This window comes from Rattus norvegicus, chromosome Y, assembly GCF_036323735.1.
Source record: "Rattus norvegicus strain BN/NHsdMcwi chromosome Y, GRCr8, whole genome shotgun sequence".
Classification (NCBI taxonomy): domain Eukaryota; kingdom Metazoa; phylum Chordata; class Mammalia; order Rodentia; family Muridae; genus Rattus; species Rattus norvegicus.
The window spans coordinates 24145580-24172556 of NC_086040.1; the positions used below are offsets into that span (position 1 = coordinate 24145580).

General features: G+C 37.7%; 1 long non-coding RNA gene across 2 annotated transcripts in view; it reads right to left on the reverse strand.

Annotated features, from left to right (window-relative positions):
* Positions 1–2020: 2020 nt before the first annotated feature.
* The window catches only part of LOC134484346 (uncharacterized), an 88261-nt gene continuing 63304 nt past the window's right edge, over positions 2021–26977 (reverse strand). The window contains exons 1-3 of one of the 2 annotated variants that reach the window (XR_010061753.1): positions 17473–17640; positions 9314–9494; positions 2021–4618 (exon numbers count right to left, since the gene is read on the reverse strand). This is a non-coding gene — a long non-coding RNA (uncharacterized LOC134484346). Of the gene's footprint in view, positions 4619–9313; positions 9495–17472; positions 17641–26977 lie in introns of those variants that run through there. The other variant, XR_010061754.1, reaches the window with a different exon arrangement.

Consider the following 26977-nt stretch of genomic DNA (forward strand, 5'->3'; position numbering starts at 1 on the left):
CGGGGGCTTCAGTGCACCAGGGTTCCACATGGTCTTTGGCTTTTTCCTCTGGCGTCCGAGATGTGTGTGCAGGGAGCAGTCTCTTCTAGTTTCCCAGGCTTGTCTGCCTCTCTGAAGGTTTAGCTCTCCCTCCCACGGGATTTGGGTGCAGAGAACTGTTTATCCGGTTTGTTTCTATTAGGTTCCGGTGGTGTCTCAGGCAGGTGTCCTGCCGCTCCTGGGCCCTCATGATTAATCTTTCTAAATAGCTTACCTAAATCCTCACCTACAATGATTCTAGGTGCAGAGTTAATGCATAATCCTCCATCTTAACAAATCAGGCAGCAGAAAAAAAAAAAAAAAAAAAAAAACAAGCACAGTAGCAATTTTCAAAGTTCACTTAGTACAGTGCTGTTACTATGGTAACCCAGGCAGACTACTTCTTTGAAAGAATCACCTCAGAGTCTAAACAAGGTCATGTCATGGTCTTTTACTCTTTTTCCTCACAAATGTTTCCTTTGCAACAGCCTCAATAGAACAGTATCTAGATAATTAGTAATTTTGACTAGATTCTATTGTCTCAGTAATTACTTTTAAAAACTTTGTTTTTTAGGACACTGTCCAATAAAGTAACCTAACTAGGGCTGGGGCGATGGCTCAACTGGTAGGACGTCTGCCTAGCAAACTGAAGCCCTGAGTTTGATATCCATCACCATATAAAACTGGTTATGTTGTTGTTGCACATTCCTCTAATCCCAGCACTTAAGAGGGGAATAGAAGGAAGGGAGTCGGAAGTTCAAAGTCATGCTTGCTACATAATGAATTTGAAGCTAGTAAGACCTATGTGTGGCCTAGCCCTGTCTTTTTTTAATTTTTATTTGAGACTTGCACATTTTGTTTTGTTTTGTTCTGTTCTGTTCTGTTTTTTGTTTTCTCCCTCGAGACAGGGCTTTTCTGCGTAACTCTGGCTATCCCGGAATTCTCTCTATAGACAAGGGTGGACTCAAACTCAAAGATCTACCTGCCTCTGTCGGGATTAAAGGGATGCACTGTTACCACCTGACATGAGACCCAATCTTAAAGAAAGAAAAAAGGGAAGGAAGGAAGGAAGGGAGGAAGGAAGGAAGGAAGGAAGGAAGAAAAGAAGGAAGAAAATGAAACCTGAACACGATTCAACGTCAAAATTTTGCCATGCCAAGTTCTTGACTTTTTGGTACAAAAATTATTTATGTATCCAATATGTAGCAATATTACAATATATTTAAAACTTTAGGGATATGATAAACAAAATTAATAAATGGCCACACCATTTTTCTCTCCAGGGCATTCATGCAGCATGTACACCTATAAAGTCTATACCATGATTTCAGGACAATTCTTACAATGATTATGTGAAGTAAAAGATGTAGCAATGTGTAAGACAAACACAGCCATGACAAATGGGGTCAAGGGAAACAGGAGAAGGAAGCAGAATTACCTCTTACACTGCATGGTGGGGCAGAATGAGCCCCATGGCACAGTGACCACATGGCCCATCACACTCAGACCCCTGAGAACGAGCCTGGTATCACAAAATAAAAATAAGGAGCCAGGCAGGGTTAATCACTTCTGTAATCCCAGAACTTGAGTGGTTATGGCAGGAGGATCAGACCTTCACGGTCATTCTCACCTGCATGTCCTCTGAATGTCAACTTTTATTTGTGGCCTAGCAAGCTGTGTGAGAGTTTTGTGCTAAGGGTTTTACTGATCACTGCTTACACAAAATAGTATAATTGAAGCCTTTCAAAAATATGTGGTTTTAAACCTCCATAAATTTACCACTTTAACCATTCCTTAGTATATACAGTTAAACAAACCTCTATAATTTTAAATCAGATATAAGGAAACTTCTCTTAGTACCTTGTAATGAAAGAATAATGTAATCTGATATTTTTTTGTTTTTGAGAAAAGAATATAATTATATATATATATACATATATATATATATATATATATATATATATATATATATATAACAGATAAGTCATCAATGCATCAAATATATCAATGTAAAACTGTACCAATTTAAACTATACTTGAATAGGAAATATATGTATTTACTAGTACAGGACTGCTTCATGTATAGGTAAATTATGTTGGCTCAAAGTTCTGTTCACATACCCCCGCCCCCTGTGATACTGGGGACAAAGCATCCATTTCCTCATAGTCCAACTGTTCAAACACAGAGGTCAGAAAACAACCTGATGGAGGTAGTTCTTTTTCTCTACCATCGTGCTCAGGGACTGAACTCAGGCTGTCAAGTTTTGCTTCAGGTGCCTTTACTTGTGAAGCCATTTTTACTGGCTCATCCCAACCTTCTTTGTAATTCTTCTTACATCGTGCTAAGGACAGACCACAGAGTTCTATGAATTAGAGGTAAGCTATATATTACTTATTTTGGGACAGGATTTTATTATGCGGCCAGATTGGCCTGAACTCACTCTGTAAATAAGACAGGCTTGGACTTGTAATCCTTTTGTGTTGTTAAAGGTCTTTATGTAAACATAAGTTCCTCAAGGCTGAGTCTCAATAACGAGCTTCGTGATTGAAGATGGTGTGAAGAACCTAACCAGACTACCTTAGACTTTCCCTTTGAAAGTCACTCACTGTTCACTCCTTTATCTGAATGGGCCTGTGACTATCCAAATCTGTCAAATGTTTTCTCTGTGTGTGGGAAGCTTGGTATCAGTGTCTTCCCAGGCATTCTCCACCCTATTTTTTTGACAAGGTCTCTGATTGAATCTGCAGCTCAATGATACCATAATAGGAGTGGCAAGTAAGTCACAGTGTCTATCTTCCCAGAGCTCGAGTTATAGGTGTTTGCTGCCTTTCACAGCCTTTACATGGGTGTTGGGGACCAAATTCACTACAGCCCTAAAATGTATGCTCAGCAGGGCACCATCCTTTACCAATCTGAAAGCTAAACATGTTATCAGACATCCTAGATTTATACAGAGTTCCACTTGTTTTGCTGTAGCCTACTTATTGGCAGTGATCATCAATGTGATAAATGCACTTATTTATGTTTCTCTTTGTTTTGTATCAAATAAAATATTATGTAATCACCTCCAGTGGTTATAACCTGAGTCTGTGCTCCCAGGCTACTAGCACTTAGGTTTGCCTCAAGAATTAACTATTCCTTATTTCCTGAGGTAAGTGCTGTATTTTGTGTCAATAGTACCTTCCAGCAATTTTAACTTCCTAATAAATATATTACTAGTATAATCTACCCCAGCACTCATTTATATCTAAGACAGGAGGCAGATGTTTCTGATAATTTAGTAAAAGAAGCCATATCACATCTTTTTTTCCAAATCAACTGTCAAATCTATAAATCAAGGTGCATACTGGTATTGAGTACTGGCATTCCTTAGCAAGAACTAAAATTATGGAATTCCTGTGGATGTGTTTCCTTCACTGAGGTACTCAATTAAATTCTAACACTTAACAAGAATGGCTACATTTATCATTACTATTCTAGCACAGACCCTATGTCATACTCTGAAAGTTCAGGGACACCAATATCACGGAACTAACAGTGACCTCATCTGACATGGCATCAGATACATATTACAGCAACAGTAGTTTTGTACTTCTGAATATATCTCCCAATAGAGCCGCACAGAAAAGTTTACTGAGAACAATTTACGTGCGTATTTAAAAAGCTCTTTACTAATCTGCATTAGTCAAAGCTCTTTGCACTTTGTAAGGTGTGGGCTGATACTCTCTACTCAGCAGACAAAGAAGGAATACATTTTAGTGCAAGGATGGAAAATCAATGACAGTTCATGGGAAATGGTAAAAATTCAAACTGAGTGTCTGCATTTGGTTCTAAACTTAAAAGACTTTTTTTTTTCTATTCCCAACAGAAGATCAGTAGCAAGTCATAGCAGGATTCCATAGAAATGAGAAACTGAAGCGATCAGAGAACTCAATTTGCAGTTAAATGGGCTGTAAACAATCCTTACATGTTCATCAAAGAAAATACTTAAATATTAAATACTTGGTTGGAAGAGGGATTCTTGTGCACCTAACCATTTCTTAACTTCACTAATAAACAAGGAAATTTCAACCTCCCCAACCCCCCCAAGGAAAAACAACAAAAAATCCTCAAAAACAAACAGAAAAAAAAAACACTCTAAACCACTAAATTAAAACCCAACGCACCCATAGGTTAAAGCCACTGAGCAACAGACAGGATTGAAACAGCATCACAATTCTAACCAATTGACTGAAAATCTTAGTGATAATAACTGTTAATTGAAATGAGATTAAAACTATATTCAAGGCTAAAGTGAGATGTCCGGGTTCTGAAGCCTCAGCAGAACCAGCAGCAGCGACGGCAGAGTCCAGGGCAACAGAATGCAGTAGTAAGGGCTCAGATGGGAGACCTCAGCCTACCTTTGTGAGTGTTGTAAAGGGCTGGAAATGTCAGGGTGAAGAAAGTTGTAGAGTATTTGCCAGGCAGCATTTACTGGAAGAGGAAAGGCTCTTCTTGTGTCACGGTACCAGCACAGGCACTGGATGAAGCGAAGCCAAGCAGGAATGCACTGAACAGTGGCTTGCACTCTGTATGTATTTCTGTTGCAAAATTCTGGTTCTGTGAATATTTCAAAGAAGAACGAAAACAATATCGCAATTCAAATAAATTAACTGTTCATACCATTTATTCACACAGTACAACTACCCATCAGCATATCCATAAAACCCTATCCCGTGGGTTCACAGTCACTTTCTCCTATGCAGACACTACTTGCACAACCTCTTTAGTGGATGAGAAAACAAGAGAAGCTGAGGTGACTACTGGGCAATTCTTTTTGTGATTTCTGAATATCCTAGAACCAACTCAAACAATTTTGTACTTTTTTCAAGTGTAATAAAACTATAGGAAAAGAGTCTATGAATAAAAGGAAGAAAAACACATGCTTTGTTATATGACTTTAAACATAGGAAAATGTAGAAATATTACGGGTACTGAGACAGCTTTGTAAGTGGCAAGTTACTATAAACATACACCCAGAGCACACGCTCTATGGCCTCCTCATAATCATAGAATGCTTATGGCTCATTATTGTTTTTTATTGCTGCTCTGCAGTAGTTTTTGTTTTGGGGACAGGATTTCATTTATGCACCCCAGGATGACTGGCAATCCTATCGGTTCAGCCTCCTCAGTGCTGGGATTGCAGGTGAGTCGTGGCCTGCCATACCCAATTTATCATTATCTTTTGTGAGTACATGCTAGGTCTCTCTACACTTAGATCTTTGTAATTAATGCAAACTTCCTAACTAAATTAACTTGGTGTCACCTAAGCATGGGTAAAGAGCCAGAAGAAGGTCAAGACTTCTGTACTGACCAGGATGTTCTTTCTCAGGCATTCGACCTGATTCTAAGCAATCAGTACTTGGACCACTGGCTCCTACAATGGCATCCTGAGCATTTCTATGAGGACTAGCTGCTGGCACTCTAGCAGTTGTGATACAGCTACCAACACATATGAACGTTGAGATATAACTGCAGAATTCTTTAAATGTAAGTTGTAAATGTTTTGGCAAGAGGTTGACTAAAATTCTAACACAACTTAAATGCCAAATAAATGATTTCAGATAAGGAGATTGCTAACAGGGTGCCAAGCACATTTAATTCTCTGTGTAATGCTATTGGATGAGTTTTCATCATGACATTAACTGTAGAAGTTATCATTCCCAACAGTTCTTTGTTTATGCTGGCATTCACTAGTGTGAATACAAAATCATACTGTATCTTGCGGATCATTTGGCAACAGGCCCTTATTCTCATCCCATTTAAGTTCAAATTTTAAAAGTAGATCATATATTCCAGGTCCATGTGAATCACTGACAGGCTGTTCAGCTGATCGGACATCCAGAAATTGGCAAAGCCTACCTTATGAAAGGCAGCAGTAAATACTCAAAAATGAGAAAAAGAAAGGAAAAAATGAGAAAACATAGAATCAGTTCTCTACTGCAAGGCTGACCATTCAGAATGACTGCTGTTAAAAAGGAAACAAATAAATAACACACGTACACTAAGCCCAGACAACGAGGGTGTGTAACCCAGTAAAGTAGGAAGGAGTTGAATGCAAAATTGGAAGGTAAACAGTGGATGAGTGTGTGTTTGTTGTTGGGGAAAGCAGAAACCAAGTGGAGAGAGAATACGCTAGCCATAGTGGTTCGTTCCTGTAGGCCTTCACTTAAAAGGCTGAGGCAGCAGTGCAACAAGTTTGAGGCTAGCCTGTGCTATGGAGTAAGAAAAATAAGTGATGTAAGCACAAGAGGTAACCCGGTGTTGGACTACAAATCATTTGTTGGACAGGGTAAACTTGGCTGACTACAAAGCTCTTCTTTGCCTATAAAAGACAGGAAGGGACAGACAGTGGTGGCTCATGCCTTTAATTCCAAAAGAGGGAAGAAGAGGCATGCTTATCTCTGAATTGTTATCCAGCCTGGTCTACAATATGAGTTCTAGGACAGCTGCACAGAAAAACCCTGTCTCACAAAATCAGAGAGAGAAAAACTGGCAGGGAGTGTGATCATCTGAGGTCTGTTGCATTCTCTAACCTAAATGACACTCTTAGAGCATTGGGTTTCAAGCCCAGGATCTTATGCATATGAGGCATGCACTCTACCACTTGACTGCACCCACAGACTATATAATATTGATTTCACTAATGTAATGGTAATGACTGTGTTGGCCTTAACATTTCCACAAAAATCACCTCTGACCACTATTCTGAAAATAATGATAAATGTGTTGTTAAGCAACTAACTCATGCAATATATTCTCTTAGAGTTTACAAATGGGTATAGCTCAATTCTTATAACAATTCTCTTAAGGGGAGTAGGTTGAGACAGGCTGCACTATGTACCCCAGGCTGGCCTCTAACTTGAAATTCTCCTGCCTTTACTCAGTAAGGCCAGGATCATAGTGTGTAACAGCACGGTCAACTTTCTCATAGTATTTCCTAAGCTAGTCCTTTGTTATTCGCATTAACACAAATTCACCTTGACTGGTTTTCTTTAAACCTGTTATAATTATAAAAAAAATTCCTGTCATTGCAGAGGAGAACCAGATACTGTTTGTTGTGCAGTGGACCCAGTGGTACCTGCGTGGAGGAGAATGGATAGAGATAGCTTTTAACTTTATCCTCTTAGTCTCCCTTTACTTTATCATACAGAAGAAAATTTATAGATAATATTGCATTCCTCTGACACTATAGTAATTCTGAAAATGAGCTTAAATTTCTAGCTCTCTGGATGTATCCTTTTTTTATTTAGTAGACACATTCAACCAGGGAAACTATGGCAGGCCTGCCCTCAGATGTGGTTGGTTCTTTCTCTTTATTCTATAAACATTTCTCTTCAGAGAGATACATGACTATATAATATGAATCAATCTTGAATATCATCTATAACAGATAAGGTTTGAATTAGCTATGGAAACAATAATAACAAGTTTTGAGATACTGGTCTCTGGAGCAGATATATTTTGATTCCATGATCCTCAGCCTGTGCTGATAACCACTGAACACTCTTCAGGTCCCTTAAGTTCATGTCCATGCACACACAATTTTACACAAAAAAATTGGTAAAACCTGATCTGTGCCCAGGCACTCATTGCACATGCCTTTAGAGTCAGAGGCAGCAGATCTGGGTGAGTTCAAGATTAGCCTGTTCTGTAGATCCTGATCTCAGACAAACAGGGCCACACTGAAATACGTGCCTTGAAAAATAACAACAACAGCAGCAGCAGCAACAAAAATAAACAAAACCAAACAAATTGATCGATAATGATATAACTAAGGACTCTATTTTAAAACTTTAGTTAGCTTACTAGAAGAATGAGGTAATGTTACTATTGGAAAGTCTGGGACTTTGTGCTATCTAATTGGATTCCTAGTTGGGGCAAAAAATGATAGGATAGAGGACAAAAGACTTCCTTAGTATAAATAGAATGCACTATATTTGACACAGTAACTTTGCAAAAGATAGTACTTAAATTTCTTAATTTTTTTTGGGGGGAAAGAAGGTAGCATAAGTCAATTATAAAGATTCCGATACAACTATGAATATAAATGTTGAGCAATCTTTATTTTTAAGACCAAGTATTTTTCAGTAAAAATAATGGAGAAAAAAGGGAAATAAGATATTTATTTTAGGACAAAAGTTTACAAACATTTTCAATAAATAAAACTATGGTGAAAACATTAAGTTAATACTCTGACATACATTTTAGGGAATAATTTTATAAATGAAGTTTGAGTAAATAGTCGAACTGATTTTAAATGACCTATACCCTATAACACTTCTGTTTTAGTAATGATATTATAAAAGCAACAAATCACTTCTTCAAAGAAGACGTTTACTAGTGTGTTAATCCTTTTTATACCTCACTCTAGCCTATTCAACCAATCAGTCTAAATTTATCATCACACAGTTCAGACCTAGATACCCATCCATTCAACAGGGATCATTCTACTCATCAGAGAAAGTAATTATGCATGAAATGATGGCTTCCTACTCAAAAAAAAAAAAAAGGACTCACCGAGGCACTGCTCACAAAGTACGCATCTATACCATCCTGCTATTGCAACATCATCACAGTAAGCTTTCTGAATCTTCCAAAACCGTCATTTAGAAATAAGTTTATAGAAATGCTAGATCGGTGGCTCTATAGTTATGTACTGCTGATTTTGTGGAGAAAGGAGCTTAGTTCCCATCACCCATGCTTGGTTCACCACTGTCTACAACTCAACCTTCAGGGATCAGACACACTCATTAGGCTTTCATGAATACCAACCACATGTGTGATACCCATACATATACATATATGTAGGCACTCACATATATGTTTTAGACAAAAATAAACACTTCATAGGGATTTATAGTTAGAGGAAATCTAAGAGAATACTGAGGTAAATGCAGTATAAAGTAGCCTTGGACTTCTAATCCTTCTACCTTCAAATTCTAAGTAAGGGATTACACAATAACACTCTGCCTGACTCTCTTTTCTTTAGAAAAAAAAAGTGCTATATTTTACCACACTGGTTAATTAATTATAATATATACAATCAATTCACTATCTGACTTCCATGTTATAAATGTTCAAGTATATCTGGTATCCAACAAAAGCACTTACTCCTGAATCTGGGCACTATTCCCTTGTCCCAATGTGAATCCTGCCTCTAAGGCTATGCAATCCAACAGTCCAGTGAGGAATTTGAGGAAGTCAGTGCTAATGTACTATGCTCAAAATATTGTGCATGCCTTCTAGACTTACCAGAAGTTTAAACAACCAAAATCTGGATTTATAGTAGAAAGTTTTTTGGGGGGTTGATAAGAAAGAAGTGCATAAACCCATAAAGCGCAAGTGAATACACATATATTGGGATGATACCAATTGGAGCAAAGAAGCACGGCAGAAGACTCAGGAACCATAATATCACCAGGAATTCAGCAATCTGTAAAGCAGAGGGAAGACAAAAGAGAGAAAGTTCCTCATTATCATTACACAGAATAGCCTTTAATAAACAAATATATAAAAAATGATGCACAGTTCAATAATCCTCTAGTGGGAGGTTGACTTGAGCACTGATCAGGTTATTCATGAACACCCTTGCATTCAGTCACTCAGAGTGGAGTACATCTATGGAGTCCCAGTAAGTCAGACGCTCTGTGAGAGCGGAGAACACTCAGGAGACTCCCAGTGAGCTGGCCATTCTTTTAGTGAGGACATGTTCACAAGACTCTGTGCTGTACTACCTCAAAGGGATGATGATGAGACAAATTGTTTCTTGAATTAAGTTAAAAGGTGAGGAAATGATTTACTCCAGCTTGTCTCCAACCATTTGTGTTGATGCTCAGTAGAAAAAGGAATTCAATCAGAAGATAGCTACCACAGTAGATTCTTATCAAGGACCACACAGTTCTATCTATTTCAAGTTTATAAACAACTGAAAGAAATATATTGGTTAGTTATCTACCATGTTCCCTTTAAATATCTTTTCTCATAATTCTCTAAGTCACAGACCTAGGACAAAATATTTCTACAAAGACAATCTGTATATAGATAATCTTAATAGTCAACAAATATGCATCTAGGCATATTTCTTCTACCTCTTTATGCTGCAGAGTGCCATTAGATTAATTTCTATCAAACTTTTTTAATCATGTTATTCCATTGTTCTATATGGTTTTTTTTTTTAATTTTCATTCTTTTTCTAAAGTATAAAACAGCAGGTTTAAATGGCATTGAACAGTAAGACTAGACTTTGTTTATGTTTGAGACATGCAGTCATGACAATCCTGCAGCATGCTCTGTAGACCAGACTGGCTTCAAACACAGGGATCATCTTTCCTCTGCCTTCTGTATCCTGGCATTAAATATGTGCCATGCCTAGTATAAGACTAGTTTAGTCAATGGGAGCTTTCTATATGATACAACCTCTTCTACTTTGCTGTCTCTGTCATTACACTAATTACATTTACTTCTACTGCACAGATTTGTTGTAAAATGAAAAGATACAAAACACAAGGCAAATGTCACATAATAATAGTTGACATCTATGGAATGTTTTAAACATTAAGAGTTTACTTTGTTCTTGGTACATTTACATGTAAAATAGTTTAAATCATTATAATAGCTTCATGAATTTAAATTATTATGCCTATGTTGATGGAGAAAACAAGAGCACAGAAAGGTTGAGGAATTTGCTCTGGATTATTGAGCTAAATGTAACATTTGGTTGGCCTGGCCTTGTACTTGAAGGTACGCATCTTCCTCTGCCTCCACACCTGGCTGCAACTTTTATAACTGTGCACGAAGCTGGTGCTCTCAAGTACTATGTTGCGTATATGCCCATTCACACCACTCGGGAACACTATTGATCTCCACTTCCTACAATTCTGATATTCAAACACTTTAGCTCTGCAAATTAAAGCTCTTAAAGACATCTACTCTCCAAATTACTTTTCCCAAACCTATGCTACACTACTCCCACTGACAGTCCTAATGCATCTTACCTTTTAAAAAGTGGGTTTTTTCCCAGCACCTACTGTGCTCTTTCATTTCATCTCAACCAAATTATACTTCCTTAATTTATATAATCATTTTTTAAAAAAAATATTTAGTAACTTAAAAATAACAGGTCAGAAAAAGTGTTGCTTTGAAATCAAATATATAAAACAAATATCAAATCCTAGTAGGAGAAATTATTTGATTTAGAATTTCTGGTTCTCAGTTTCCTCTTGGTCAATAGAAATATCATCTGTTCTCATACTGGTCTAAAAGAAAAATGCTTAAAATGATTAGTTATTAGGAAAATGCAACTTAAAAACTAAGACAATACCTCACATCCACTTGGATGGACGTAAAAGCACCCTCATACATTACTGGTAGTAATGGAAAGCGGTATAACCTCTATAGAAGAAAATAAGATGCTTTCCTATAAAGTAAAACATGCCCCAAGCCTGCACACCTACTTGGGTTCCATTTCTCGCCCCAATAGGAGGGAAACAACTCACCTACGTCACCCGTACAGTGTTTTCTGATCAATACATGTGAGCCATAGCAAGCACATGCCCATAGGTCCTAATATCATAATATAAACAATGAAAAATTTTAAGTTTAGAAGACCCAAAGAGTCTATGAATGGATGAATGGATAAACAAAAAGTGATATGTGGAACGTAGTACGGATTGATGCCACAACGTAAATGAATATTGAGAACACACTAAGTGAAAATGCCACAAGACTTCAATCACATGGACTATCTACTGGAGGTATATCCATAAAGACAGAAAAGTTCTGTAGTTGTCAACAGCTGGAGCAATAGAAATTTGTGACTGTGCTCCCTTCTAAGACAGTAAAAGGTTTAGGTAGATTGTGCAACAATATTGACATCTTCTTGTAAAATAGTTAATTCTGAGGTCAAAAAACAGCTTAAGCAAGCATGACAAAGTGAGTTTGCACCATATAAAAACAGGCTTTGTCATAGATACTTATAATTTAGTGCTGTATCATGAAGCCAGTCATGCCGGGAAAGTTCACTAACCAGCAGCCTAGCAAAATAATCAGCCTCAAGTTCAGTGAGCAACCTGGCCTAAGGGAATAAAGCAGGGATAAGAAAGACATCTGTTATCCTCTTTTGGGCTTTTTCATGTACACATGCTGGGTATACCTGTATACAGGAATCTGACACACACACACACACACACACACACACAAAGAAGGAGTGTTCATCTTTTATACACTTCATTTCACTAAAAAAAGTAATTACAAAGGGGGAAAGTAATAAAATATTGAAGTTGACATTGAAATTCCATCTTAAGATTAACTGTTTTAACTGTTTGCCACTCACGGATTTGCTCCAACATTCCAAAATTTCTAATTCTGTCTGGTCAACTTGACATAACGTAGAGGTACCCCTATTGAGAATGTGTTGTAACTGTGTCTCTGGGAGACGGTCTTGACTGATGGCTGATGTGAAAGGGCCGCAAATAAACTCAAGTAATTATGGAATAAGCTGAGTTCATAGAGTTTCTATCTAAGAATAAGAATACCACCTCTGTGAATAATGGATCCATATAATAAAAGCTGCATACTGTTCTATTCTAAACTCTCACATAGTTTAAAATCTTAGTGAGAGGATACTAACATTCATTAGCATCTTTTGGGCTAAGTGATGTTTTATGTTTCTTGCTGTGTATAATTTTATTTTCACAGTAAAAACATACATGATTTTACAGGAGCTAAATGAAGAAACAGAGTTAAATCAAGTACGTCATCTAAGGACACAAATATTTAATTTCAGTAATCTGGTTCCAGAGCCTTCTGGACTTGTATGTAAAATATTTACAAATCAGAACATGTCTGTGAACTCAAAAAAAAAAAAAAAAACAATGCCCCAAACAGAAGCCTATTCTATATCTTTTCATTATAATCTTTGCTGCATTGAGTCCAGTTGGTGGATATGTTTTCTTTTGTTGTTTTGGGTCCTAAATCACTGTTGAAACTCATCACAAAACAGTGCCTGCGCTTTACATCCCTTTCCAGCCATGGTAAGTAAGCACTGTCTTCTAATACGAATTGTCAATCTTTTTGTGAGCTAAATGAAATAAGTGTATTTTTGGAGTTTGGCTTCTTTTGTTTATTTTTAAATGGTTAGTTTCATGTTCTATAAACCTCAGTTATAAACTTTCATCTGTGTCCCTGTATGTGGCTTCAGTTCATTCCTCTCTCTTCTCCACACCATCCCATTGGGAAAAACAAAACAAAACAAAACATCTATTACATTGTTGATAGAACTTTGTATTGTTCCAGTTTTGGGACATAAACATAGTACAGTTACTAATGTTCTCGAGTGCTTATACGTAGGTGTATGCACTTATCTCTATTCCTAGAGAGGTTCATAGGTTACTACCCACAAACATAGGTTACCTCCGTTTTGGTAAATAGTGCCTAGCAACACTCTGAAGTGCTATGCCTACCTTTCACTTCCAGTATTACTGCCAAGATGTGCCACTATACAGAGCAACACAACTCCTGTACACTCCAAATATATGGCTATGTGAGAGGCTTCGAGGGTGCTACTGTTGTAGGCACATTGGCACAAAAATATTTCTTTGTATTGTAGCCTCTTAGGTTGTACATTTATAAAAAACAATATAATTAAATTTTTTTAACATTTTACATATACTACCAATTATTCTCAAAAAGGATTTCAACAATCAATAGTCCTACCATTAATTTACAAGTGCTTATTTTATATACTTAAGTCTACTGCAATTGTTAAGTCATAAGTGAAATCTGGCATAATTTGATTATTTTAAATTGAGCAAAGGTTAATAGAAGAAAAACTGAAAAACAAAAATCTGTATAGAAAAAAATATTTTTATGAAATTAAAACTCTGGGATATGAGATTTTTTATTGAAAATTATTGAACACTAGGTCATGTTCCCTTGAGAGACCATAGCAATTTTTCACATAATTTTTATGTGAATGCAAAATGAAAAGAATCTTGCTTGTACTTGCTTTACCGCTGCTGTGTTTCTCTCTGACTCTCAACAGTGCTATCTTCTCAGTACCTGAGTGGAGTTAAATAAAGACAGACAGCTGGCCTTATCTGTTTACCCTACCCCTCACCAATACTCACAAAAATCAAACAAAAAAAGGTTCTGAGGTTAGAGTGTAATGCACAATGTTAGATATATAAACTGCATGCATTAAAAATAAACTCAGAGTAATACAGTCTATGTTTACTAAAAACTTAGCTTGTCAAATAAGTTAAAAAAATAAAAAAAAAAAAACCAAAATCTCCCTTTCCTTTAATTCACATGAAAAGAAAGAAATCTGCTTTTTTCCTGACTTATTTAACTCTCAAGGATTGACTTCTCCTAGTTTTTCAGTACTGGGGACTGAACTCAGGAGTCCATTTGAGACAGGCAATCATTTTGCTACTGAACTACATAACCCTCTCCTTCCTCTGTACGCCCAAACCCTTTTTTTTTTGTCTAAAGACTCATTGCGGTCAAGGGCAGTTCCTATGTGTTCAAGTCACATAAAGGTGACTTGCGGCTTTACTGGGGAAATAGCATAGTGAGCAGAGAGCTTAAGGTGCAAGTGTGAGGATCTGAGTTTGAATGCAAGAAATCCACATAAAAAGCAAGATTTTATAACATGAATCTATAATCCCTGTGCTCCATCCACTGGATAGCAGGGTGAGATAGGAGAATAATAGACACCTATAGGCCAGCTTGAATGGCATAGCCGAGGTAAACAATAGAGAAACCCAGCCTCAAAACAGCCTTGTTCCTCTGATATTCTAACTGTGCAGGGGTCACATTTACATTTATGGATAATACAAAAACTTCAGGTTCTAAGTTACTTATAGATGAACAAATAAAGATAAATTTATAATAATCCTGTATATTTAAGGTACTGAGTTCATTGAATAGATGAGGAAACTGCTGTAGAAAAGAAGAATTTTCCATTGGACCAAAACAACCCATAAATGGTGGACCTGGAACTGAAAGTCAGACCGAGTTCTGCTCTTTCCATGGCAGCTTGGTAATCTGGTTGGTCGTGTGTACTGTAGACGTTTCATGTATCCTAGACACGTAAACTATAATTACCCTACATGCACAGAAACTGGTTAAAAATTATCATAACTCAGCAATATTAAATTGTATGATTTGTGTGCATAATACTTTTTAGCAACTAGTGGGAAGGAGGACCTTGAAGTTTTGGTTGTAATGGCTGACCTGTCTTTCTAGCTACAAAACTCTAATAATACAATGAAAACATACAGTCAATTGGAAAGTTCCTGCAATGCCTTGCAAATAGGTTTATAACTTTGTGATATAAAGTAGGCAATTCTGAGGAAAAAGCATCCAAGAAATAATAAAGTTCTGTACATCACTTAATTTCAATTGGTTTTCTCTTCAATCCATTCAGACTTCTCCAAATATTGTTAAACTTCTCTTATGCTGCATGTAGTATTCTAGTGATTAGAGACAAAAGTCCAGCAATAAAGGTGTTTGAGACCAAGTACAACTATTTCTTACATATTAGTGGCAAGTAGAGACAGGAGTATGTGATGCACTGTCATGTCACAAGCATCTGAAGAAAACTAATATGGCTAAAGGGATAGAAAAATAGAGAGGAGACCATATAATGTAGTGTGCTCACTGAATGCCTCACTGAGAATACAGCATTAAACAGAGATCTAAATGAAGGGAAAGAATAAGGCAAATTGACACCCTGGGAAAGAGCTCCCTACGCAACAGATGTGTCCAAAGAGTAATGGATTCAACTGAATGAGCATGGGGAGAAAGACAAGATAGGAAGTAACCAACAATTAAGGTGCAACATCATTGAACATACTGTTTACTATGGAGGGGGAGGGTTTGAAGAAAGGGGAACAGAAGGAAACCACATTGCACAGACTTGTGGTTAGAAAAAGCTCAGGGTAGATGCACACTGTTGTACGATAAACAAGAAACAACTCTTGAGACAAAGATAGTAATAATGGATGGAGTGAATAGTGATAAAATTCAAAGAATATGAAGACAGTAATAAGATTTCATGGTTGTGTAAGTGATAAAATACGAAGGATGTTGTTTGGAAACTAAGTGTTGGCCAAAGGTAAACTATCATGTGTGCTGTCCCCAGCGAGTAGTATTACTAATAGTAACGGTGAGCAACTGATTCTAACACTGTGACAAAAGTGATGTGCCTTCCTACAGACCTGAAGGGTTCAAGTTATCAAGAACTAAAATCTTTACAAACATGAGCCAAAAGGAATAAAAGCCATGAGCTCTCAGTAAAACAACTGTGCCCTTCTCAAAACCAGGCTTTTGGAAGAAAGAAAATAATGATATAAACCCTCTGACTACCAGGAACCATAACAAGCAGGGAATTACAGATGCTTCTGAGAGGTTCCTGTTCCTGATTAACATATGTGGAAGGCTCTGACGAGGCTATCTCTTCAGCGATCCCACTCAACTCCTACCCAGGAATGACTGAGCTTTCCCATTGTTGACATATTTCTTCCTTTTCTTATACCAAGACAGAAAGCCACTTTCCTTCTCCCCATGTCTGATATCATCATGCTCTTTGTTCTCTTTCCCAAATGGCTGTTTACTCTGAATTGGAAGCAAATTAGTAAACCTTAGAGATACTGAAAGAATATCAATGAGGCAGTTGCAGACACAACAACACTTTTGACATCACAGCCGAAGCAATGGCTCTCCAGGATACAAGACATTTTTCAGGGAAGGTGTAATGATGATGTCACTGAGAACTGCCATAGCCTACCTGGGGAACATCTTTCCCTTATATTAACCAGATTCGAGGGTGCCCTTTACAGGAGTGTCTCCAGTGACACAGTGAAAACCTATACATACTACAACTCTCTGAAGGTAGAGACTTATTTTTGCTTCATTAGTGGTTACATGCTCTGAATGGAAAAACTTTGTCAGGGGCTTGGCATAGGTAGAAAAGTTCTGGGAACATAAGGTGGAGGAGATTCTTCTGGATATTTCTATTTCCAGGTATATTCCTGTGAGATACAATTCAATTTGTTAGGTTTTCTCTGTTTCCCAAAGACCAGGGTTTTCTTTGCAGACCTTTAATTGAATGAAAATTGTATTACGTTTTCCTATTGTACATTCCTTGGTATAGGACTCTATATATTTTTTCCCGTATGTGAACTTAAATATTCCTCTTTTCAATTCAATTTTTTCCAATGATTTTGGTAACAAAGGGGGTCATTTTTAGAGTGAATATAACAGTGTAAATATTGTGTACTCTTTTCAAAAGATAAACTCCCAAATCCTTATTTTTTCCTAAAATTACCAGACATCAGTAACACAAAGGACAACATAGACTATAGAATACAGTATTGTAGTTCCATTAGATATCAGTTTCTAATATCTACCTTCCTGTGTTCCCTCGGCCAGTCTTGAGGGTTTTGGATGTTTTACCATGATTCTTTCTTTAGGCCAAACATAAGATTCAGGAGGATGGGAAGGGAGAGGAATGAGTGAGGTCCAGGTATACGTCAAATTTAATAGGTTCTTAAGAACAGGAGGGAGTCTATTTGGCATTGTCATTTGTTGATTCTACATTCTTGAGCTAATTGTGCAGTATCCATGGTAATATTCCACCTAACGTCATAATTATAGAAGCCACCAAATATATATATATATATATATACAGTATATATCAGTATATATATATATATATATATATATATATATATATATATATATATATATAGAGAGAGAGAGAGAGAGAGAGAGTAACAAATCTAGATAAGATAGATGAACGTAATAAGTGCATTCTTCCAGGAACCAGATATAGATCCTTCCTGAGAGACTCAGCTAGAGCATGTCAAATACAAAAGTGAATGCCAGTGGCAAACCAGTGAACTGAAAACGGAACTCTTGTTGGTAGATTTTGAGTAAGGATTACAAGGGCTGAAGGGGCTTTCAACTCAATAAGAACAAAGATGCCAACAAACCTGGTACTAAACTAATGTTCAAAGACTGTACATGGACACACTTATGTCTCCATCTGCATATGTAGCAGAGCAAGGACTTGTAGGGCACCAAAGGAAGGAGAAGCCCTTGGTCATCCATAGGTTTGACTCCTAGTAAATGGGAAAGTCAAGGGGTAATAAGTGTGGTTATAGAGGCATAGGAGGGGGACTGCTTAGGGATCTTGTGGAAATGAAACTGAATATAAACATAACATTTGAAATGAAAATATATAAATATTCAATTAGGGGTTGGAGATTTGCTCAGTGGTAGAGTACTTGCCTAGCAAGTGCAAAGCCCTGGGTTTGGTCCCCATCTCTGAATAAAAGAAAAGAAAAAAAAAAGAAATATCCAACTAAAAGGGCAAAAAAATGTTAAAAAATTAAGAAATAATACAAAAGAGAACTGCCTGCTAATCACACCCATTGACTCAGGAATCTAATGATTCACTGTCAGGGAATGGTAGTCAGAGTAATTCTAGTGGAAAGAGTAAGATGATCAAACATCGACTAGAAGCACTTCTTTCTCCTAGATATCAGTGTCAGACACAAACTGCACTTTATGAATCCAAAGCATGGAGGAGTTTACACTGAGCTGAGGATATAAAATTTGTCTTTCTCTTCTTCCTTAGGATGTTTTACTACGGGGTAACAAAAATAAATGTGATGAGCTCTCAGAAAAACAATGGACCCCTTCCCAACAACTGGCTTTTGGAATAAAGAAATGAACGATATAAACTCTCTGCCTTCCAGCAACCATAACAAGCAGGCAAGTCCAGATGCTTCTGAGAGGCATCTTGCTCCTGAATCCCATATGTGGAACACTCAGATCAAGTCTATCTGTTTAGTGAAACCACTCAATGGCTATTCAGGACCCACTGAGTTTCTCATGAACCATATTTTTCTTCCTTTTTTTATACCAAGACAGAATTCAAGCTTCCTTCTATCCATCTCTGATATTGTCATCCTCTGTGTTCTCCCTCCCAAATGGCTGTTTACTCTGAATTAGTGGCCAAATAGTAAACACTATTGGTACTGAAGGAATATCCAAGAGGCACATGCGGACACAACAACACTTTTGACATCACTGAAGAAACTAGGGCTCTCCAGGGTACAAGAGATTTTTCAGGGAGGGTCTAATGGTGATGCCACTGAGAACTGCAATGGCCTACCTTCTAAACATCTTTATTTACATTGAAGAGATTTGAGGGTCCCCTTTACAGGATGTCTCCTGGGACACAGAGGAAACCTTTACATATTACATCTCTCTAAAGCTAGAGACTTCTCTTTGCTTCATTATTGGTAACATGCTCTGAATGGAGAAAGTCAGTGGCTTGACATGGGTAGAAAATATGTGTGGAGGAGATTCTTCTGGATAATAATTTTTTTCCCAGGTTGATTCCTGTGATATACCGTTCAATTTTCTACGTTATCTCTGTTTCCAAAAGGCCAGTATTTTCCTTACAGATCTTTAATTGGGTGAATATATTACTACATTTTTTCACTGTACATTCCTTGCTATATATATATTCCTGAGTGTACTCAAATATTCTGTTTTCTAATTCAATTTTTCAATGACGTAGGAAACGAAGAGGCCCCAGCCATAGCGTGAATATACCAGTGTATATATTGTGTACTACTTGAAAAGATAAACTCCATAATCCTATTTTATCAAAAATTTACCGGACATCAGTAAAGAAAAGGAAAACAGGAATTATAGAATGTGGATCTGTATCCATACTAGATATCAGTTCTCTAATATCTACCTCCTGTGTTCCCAAGGGCAGAATTGAGGCTTTTGGATATTTAACCATGATTCTTTCTTTAGGCCAAACATAAGATTCAGTAGGATGGGCATGCAGAGGAATCGGTGAGGTCCATTGAATCCTCAACATCATTACCTCATTGGTTTCATAATACCATGAGGGTTTATATTTGGCATTGTTCTTTGTCGATTCCAAATCTTTGATCTAGTTTCCCAGAATCCAAATTAAAATTCCACCAAAGCTCATAGTTGTAGGAGACAGCAAATATATATATATTCAGCCACCAAATCTAGATAATGCAGAGAAGTGTCACTGAGAGTAACAAGATATAATTCTTTCTTGAGAGACACGGCTAGAGCTTGTCAAATGAAGAAGTGAATGGTAGTGGTAGACAAGTGAACTTTAAACCCACCCCTTTTGGTAGATTTTAAGAAAGGATTACAAGAGCTGAAAGACTTTCAATACCATAAGAAAAATAATGCAAATGAAGCAGAGATTTCTGTTACTAAACCAATTGTCAAAGACTGTACATTGACATACCTATGTCTAAACTTCATATGTAGCAGAGGATTGCCTTTTTTGGCACCAATGGAAGGAGAAGCCCTTGGTCCAATCTAGCTTTGACTACTAGTTCAAGAGAATGTCAAGGGCAGTAAATGGGGTTATAGAAAATGGGAGGGTTCTGGGTAGGGAACTTATGGCAGGAAACTGGGAAAGAAAATAACATTTGAAATAAATATATAATCAATAATTTAAAAGAGCAATGAAATTGTCTAAAAAAATAAAAAAAGAAAGAAGAAAAAGAGAAGAAAACTGCAAGCTAATCACACCTATTGACTCAGAAATCTAAAGGGTCACTGTCAGGCAATGATAGAGTAATACTAGTGGAAAGACTGAGATGATGAAATATCAAGTAAAAGCACTTCTCTCTCCCAAATATCAGTGTCAGAGATAAACTGCACTATAGGAATCCAAATCAATGAGGAATTTCCTCTGAGCTGAGGACAAAATACTTTTCTTTCCTCCCTTCTTCTTCAGGACCTTTTTCTTCTGTGCAAAACAAATAAAAGCCATGAGCTCTACGGAACAACGGTGCCCATCAAATAACCTGACTTTTGGGATAAAGCTGTTAATGATATAAACTCTCTGACTTCCAGGAACCATAAAAAAAAGGGAAGAACAGATGCTTTTGAGAGGCACCCTACTCCTGATTCCCATATGTGGAAAGCTCAGATCAAGGCTATCTCTTCAGAACACACTTAACTAATACCCTGGACTCACTGAAATTTCCCATGTACGAAGAATTTTTTTTTATACCAAGAGAGAAAGCCAACTTCCATCTCCCCATCTCTAATCTCTTCATCCTCCCTGATCTCCCTCCCAAATTGTTGTTTATTCTGAATTATTAGCCAAATAGTAAACCCTAGAGGTACTGAAGGAATATCTGTGAGTTGCTGTCGTGCCAAAGCTTGTGTCATCACCGAAGAACTTCGGACTCTCCAGGATAGAAGAGATTTTTCAGGGCAGGCCTAATGATGGTGTCTCTGAGAATTCCATGGCCTAACTGCTAAACAGCTTTCCTTACATTGAACAGATTTGAGGGTGCCTTTTCCAGGAGTGTATCATGTGACACAGTGGAAACCTTTATGTACTACATCTCTCTAAAGCTAGAGACTTCTCTTTGTTCATTATTGGCTACATGCTCTGAATGGAAGAAGTTATTCAGAGGCTTGGCAGAGGTAGAAATTATCTAGGTACATAAAGTGGAGGATATTCTTAAGGATAATAATTTTATTCCCAGTTCCATTCCTGTGACATACCGTGCTATTTCCTAGGTTTTCTCTATTTCCCAAATGCCAGTATTTGCACCACACAACTTTAATTCACTGAATATTGTATTACATTTTCTTATTGTACATTCTATGATAGGGGATTTTTAAATATTCCTGTATGTGTACTAAAAATGTTATTTTCCTATTCAGTTTTATGCAATGATTTTGGCAACAAAGGGGGCCCAGCTATAATGGATACAACAGTTTAAATATTGTGTACCTACTTCAAATGATAAACTCCCAAATTCTTATATTTTCCAAAAATTCCAGATATCAGTAAAACAAAGGACAGCATGGACTATAGACTGTGGTTCTGGAGTCCCATTAGATATCAGTAATGTAATATCTAAATTCCTGAGTTCCCAGAGACACACTTGAGGGTTTTGGATATATTTCCTTGATCCTTTCTTCAGGCCAAACATAACATTCATGAGAATGGGCAGGGAGAGGAATGGCTTGAGGTCTAGTTAAAACTCAACTTCAAGAAAAAAGACAGGACCCAGCCGCCTGGTCAGGTGGGCACTCCTGAGGCTGCAGAGCGGAAGAGACCACCAACACTGCTCACCCTGCCCACATCCCTGGCCCAAGAGGAAACAGTATAAGGCCTCTGGGCTCCCGTGGGGGAGGGCCCAGGAGCGGTAGGACCCCTGCCTGAGACACCACCAGAACCTGAAGGAAACAGATTGGATAAACAGTTCTCTGCACCCAAATCCCGTGGGAGGGGGAGCTAAACCTTCAGAGAGGCAGACAAGCCTGGGAAACCAGAAGAGACTGCTCTCTGCACACACATTTCGGACGCCAGAGGAAAAAGCCAAAGACCATCTGGAACCCTGGTGCACTGAAGCTCCCGGAAACGGCGGCACAAGTCTTCCTGGTTGCTGCCGCTGCAGAGAGCCCGTGAGCAGCACCCCACAAGCGAACTTGAGCCTCGGGACCACAGGAAGACAAACTTTTCTGCTGCAAGAAAGCTGCCTGGTGAACTCAAGACACAGGCCCACAGGAACAGCTGAAGACCTGTAGAGAGGAAAAACTACAAGCCAGGAAGCAGAACACTCTTTCCCCATAACTGACTGAAAGAGAGGAAAACAGGTCTACAGCACTCCTGACAAACAGGCTTATAGGACAGTCTAGCCACTGTCAGAAATAGCAGAACAAAGTAACACTAGAGATAATCAGATGGCGAGAGGCAAGCGCAGGAACCCAAGCAACAGAAACCAAGAGTACATGGCACCATCGGAGCCCAATTCTCCCATCAAAAGAAACATGGAATATCCAAACACACATGAAAAGCAAGATCTAGTTTCAAAATCATTTTTGATCATGATGCTGGAGGACTTCAAGAAAGACGTGAAGAACTCCCTTAGAGAACAAGTAGAAGCCTACAGAGAGGAATCGCAAAAATGCCTGAAAGAATCGCAAAAATGCCTGAAAGAATTCCAGGAAAACATAAATAAACAAGTAGAAGCACATAGAGAGAAGACACAAAAATCCCTGAAAGAATTCCAGGGAAACACAATCAAACAGTTGAAGGAATTAAAAATGGAAATAGAAGCAATCAAGAAAGAACACATGGAAACAACCCTGGATATAGAAAACCAAAAGAACAGACAAGGAGCTGTAGTTACAAGCTTCACCAACAGAATTCAAGAGATGGAAGAGAGAATCTCAGGAGCAGAAGATTCCATAGAAATCATTGACTCAACTGTCAAAGATAATGTAAAGCGGAAAAAGCTACTGGTCCAAAACATACAGGATATCCAGGACTCAATGAGAAGATCAAACCTAAGGATAATAGGTATAGAAGAGAGTGAAGACTCCCAGCTCAAAGGACCAGTAAATATCTTCAACAAAATCATAGAAGAAAACTTCCCTAACCTAAAAATAGAGATACCCATAGACATACAATAAGCCTACAGAACTCCAAATAGATTGGACCAGAAAAGGAACACCTCCCGTCACATAATTGTCAAAACACCAAACGCACAAAATAAAGAAAGAATATTAAAAGCAGTAAGGGAAAAAGGTCAAGTAACATATAAAGGGAGACCTATCAGAATCACACCAGACTTCTCGCCAGAAACTATGAAGGCCAGAAGATCCTGGACTGATGTCATACAGACCTTATAAGAACACAAATGCCAGCCCAGGTTACTGTATCTAGCAAAACTCTCAATTAACATTGATGGAGAAACCAAGATATTCCATGACAAAACCAAATTTAGACAATATCTTTCCACAAATCCAGCACTACAAAGGATAATAAATGGTAAAGCCCAAAATAAGGAGGCAAGCTATACCCTAGAAGAAGCAAAAAACTAATTGTCTTGGCAACAAAACAAAGAGAATGAAAGCACACAAACATAACCTCACATCCAAATATGAATATAACGGGAAGCAATAATCACTATTCCTTAATATCTCTCAATATCAATGGCCTCAACTCCCCAATAAAAAGACATAGATTAACAAACTGGATACGCAACGAGGACCCTGCATTCTGCTGCCTACAGGAAACACACCTCAGAGACAAAGACAGACACTACCTCAGAGTGAAAGGCTGGAAAACAAATTTCCAAGGAAATGGTCAGAAGAAGCAAGCTGGAGTAGCCATTCTAATATCAAATAAAATCAATTTCCAACTAAAAGTCATCAAAAAAGATAAGGAAGGACACTTCATATTCATCAATGGAAAAATCCACCAAGATGAACTCTCAATCCTAAATATCTATGCCCAAAATACAAGGGCAACTACATACGTAAAAGAAACCTTACTAAAGCTCAAAACACACATTGCACCTCACACAATAATAGTGGGAGATTTCAACACCCCACTCTCATCAATGGACAGATCATGGAAACAGAAATTAAACAGTGATGTCGACAGACTAGGAGAAGTCATGAGCCAAATGTACTTAACGGATATTTATAGAACATTCTATCCTAAAGCAAAAGGATATACCTTCTCAGCTCCTCATGGTACTTTCTCCAAAATTGACCATATAATTGGTCAAAAAACGGGCCTCAACAGGTACAGAAAGATAGAAATAATCCCATGTGTGCTATCGGACCACCACGGCCTAAAACTGGTCTTCAATAACAATAAGGGAAGAATGCCCACATATACGTGGAAATTGAACAATGCTCTACTCAATGATAACCTGGTCAAGGAAGAAATAAAGAAAGAAATTAAAAACTTTTTAGAATTTAATGAAAATGAAGATACAACATACCCAAACTTATGGGACACAATGAAAGCTGTGCTAAGAGGAAAACTCATAGTGCTGAGTGCCTGCAGAAAGAAACAGGAAAGAGCATATGTCAGCAGCTTGACAGCACACCTAAAAGCTCTAGAACAAAAAGAAGCAAATACACCCAGGAGGAGTAGAAAGCAGGAAATAATCAAACAGAGAGCTGAAATCAACCAAGTAGAAACAAAAGGGACCATAGAAAGAATCAACAGAACCAAAAGTTGGTTCTTTGAGAAAATCAACAAGATAGATAAACCCTTAGCCAGACTAACGAGAGGACACAGAGAGTGCGTCCAAATTAACAACATCAGAAATGAAAGGGGAGACATAACAACAGATTCAGAGGAAATTCAAAAAATCATCAGATCTTACTATAAAAACCTATATTCGCCAAAACTTGAAAATCTTCAGGAAATGGACAATTTCCTAGACAGATACCAGGTATCGAAGTTAAATCAGGAACAGATAAACCAGTTAAACAACCCCATAACTCCTAAGGAAATAGAAGCAGTCATTAAAGGTCTCCCAACCAAAAAGGGCCCAGGTCCAGACGGGTATAGTGCAGAATTCTATCAAACCTTCATAGAAGACCTCATACCAATATTATCCAAACTATTCCACAAAATTGAAACAGATGGAGCCCTACCGAATTCCTTCTACGAAGCCACAATTACTCTTATACCTAAACCACACAAAGACACAACAAAGAAAGAGAACTTCAGACCAATTTCCCTTATGAATATCGACACAAAAATACTCAATAAAATTCTGGCAAACCGAATCCAAGAGCACATCAAAACAATCATCCACCATGATCAAGTAGGCTTCATCCCAGGCATGCAGGGATGGTTTAATATAAGGAAAACCATCAACGTGATCCATTATATCAACAAACTGAAAGAACAGAACCACATGATCATTTCATTAGATGCTGAGAAAGCATTTGACAAAATTCAACACCCTTTCATGATAAAAGTCCTGGAAAGAATAGGAATTCAAGGCCCATACCTAAACATAGTAAAAGCCATATACAGCAAACTAGTTGCTAACATTAAACTAAATGGAGAGAAACTTGAAGCAATCCCACTAAAATCAGGGACTAGACAAGGCTGCCCACTCTCTCCCTACTTATTCAATATAGTTCTTGAAGTTCTAGCCAGAGCAATCAGACAACAAAAGGAGATCAAGGGGATACAGATCAGAAAAGAAGAGGTCAAAATATCACTATTTGCAGATGACATGATAGTATATTTAAGTGATCCCAAAAGTTCCACCAGAGAACTACTAAAGCTGATAAACACCTTCAGCAAAGTGGCTGGGTATAAAATTAACTCAAATAAATCAGTAGCCTTCCTCTACACAAAAGAGAAACAAGCCGAGAAAGAAATTAGAGAAACGACACCCTTCATAATAGACCCAAATAATATAAAGTAACTCGGTGTGACTTTAAACAAGCAAGTAAAAGATCTGTACAATAAGAACTTCAAAATACTGAGGAAAGAAATTGAAGAAGACCTCAGAAGATGGAAAGATCTCCCATGCTCATGGATTGGCAAGATTAATCTAGTAAAAATGGCCATTTTACCAAAAGCAATCTACAGATTTAATGCAATCCCCATCAAAATACCAATCCAATTCTTCAAAGAGTTAGACAGAACAATTTGCAAATTCATCTGGAATAACAAAAAACCCAGGATAGCTAAAGCTATCCTCAACAATAAAAGGACTTCAGGGGGAATCACTATCCCTGAACTCAAGCAGTATTACAGAGCAATAGTGATAAAAACTGCATGGTATTGGTACAGAGACAGACAGATAGACCAATGGAATAGAATTGACGACCCAGAAATGAACCCACACACCTATGGTCACTTGATTTTTTACAAAGGAGCCAAAACCATCCAATGGAATAAAGATAGCATTTTCAGCAAATGGTGCTGGTTCAACTAGAGGGCAATATGTAGAAGAATGCAGATCGATCCATGCTTATCACCCTGTACAAAGCTTAAGTCCAAGTGGATCAAGGACCTCCACATCAAACCAGACACACTCAAACTAA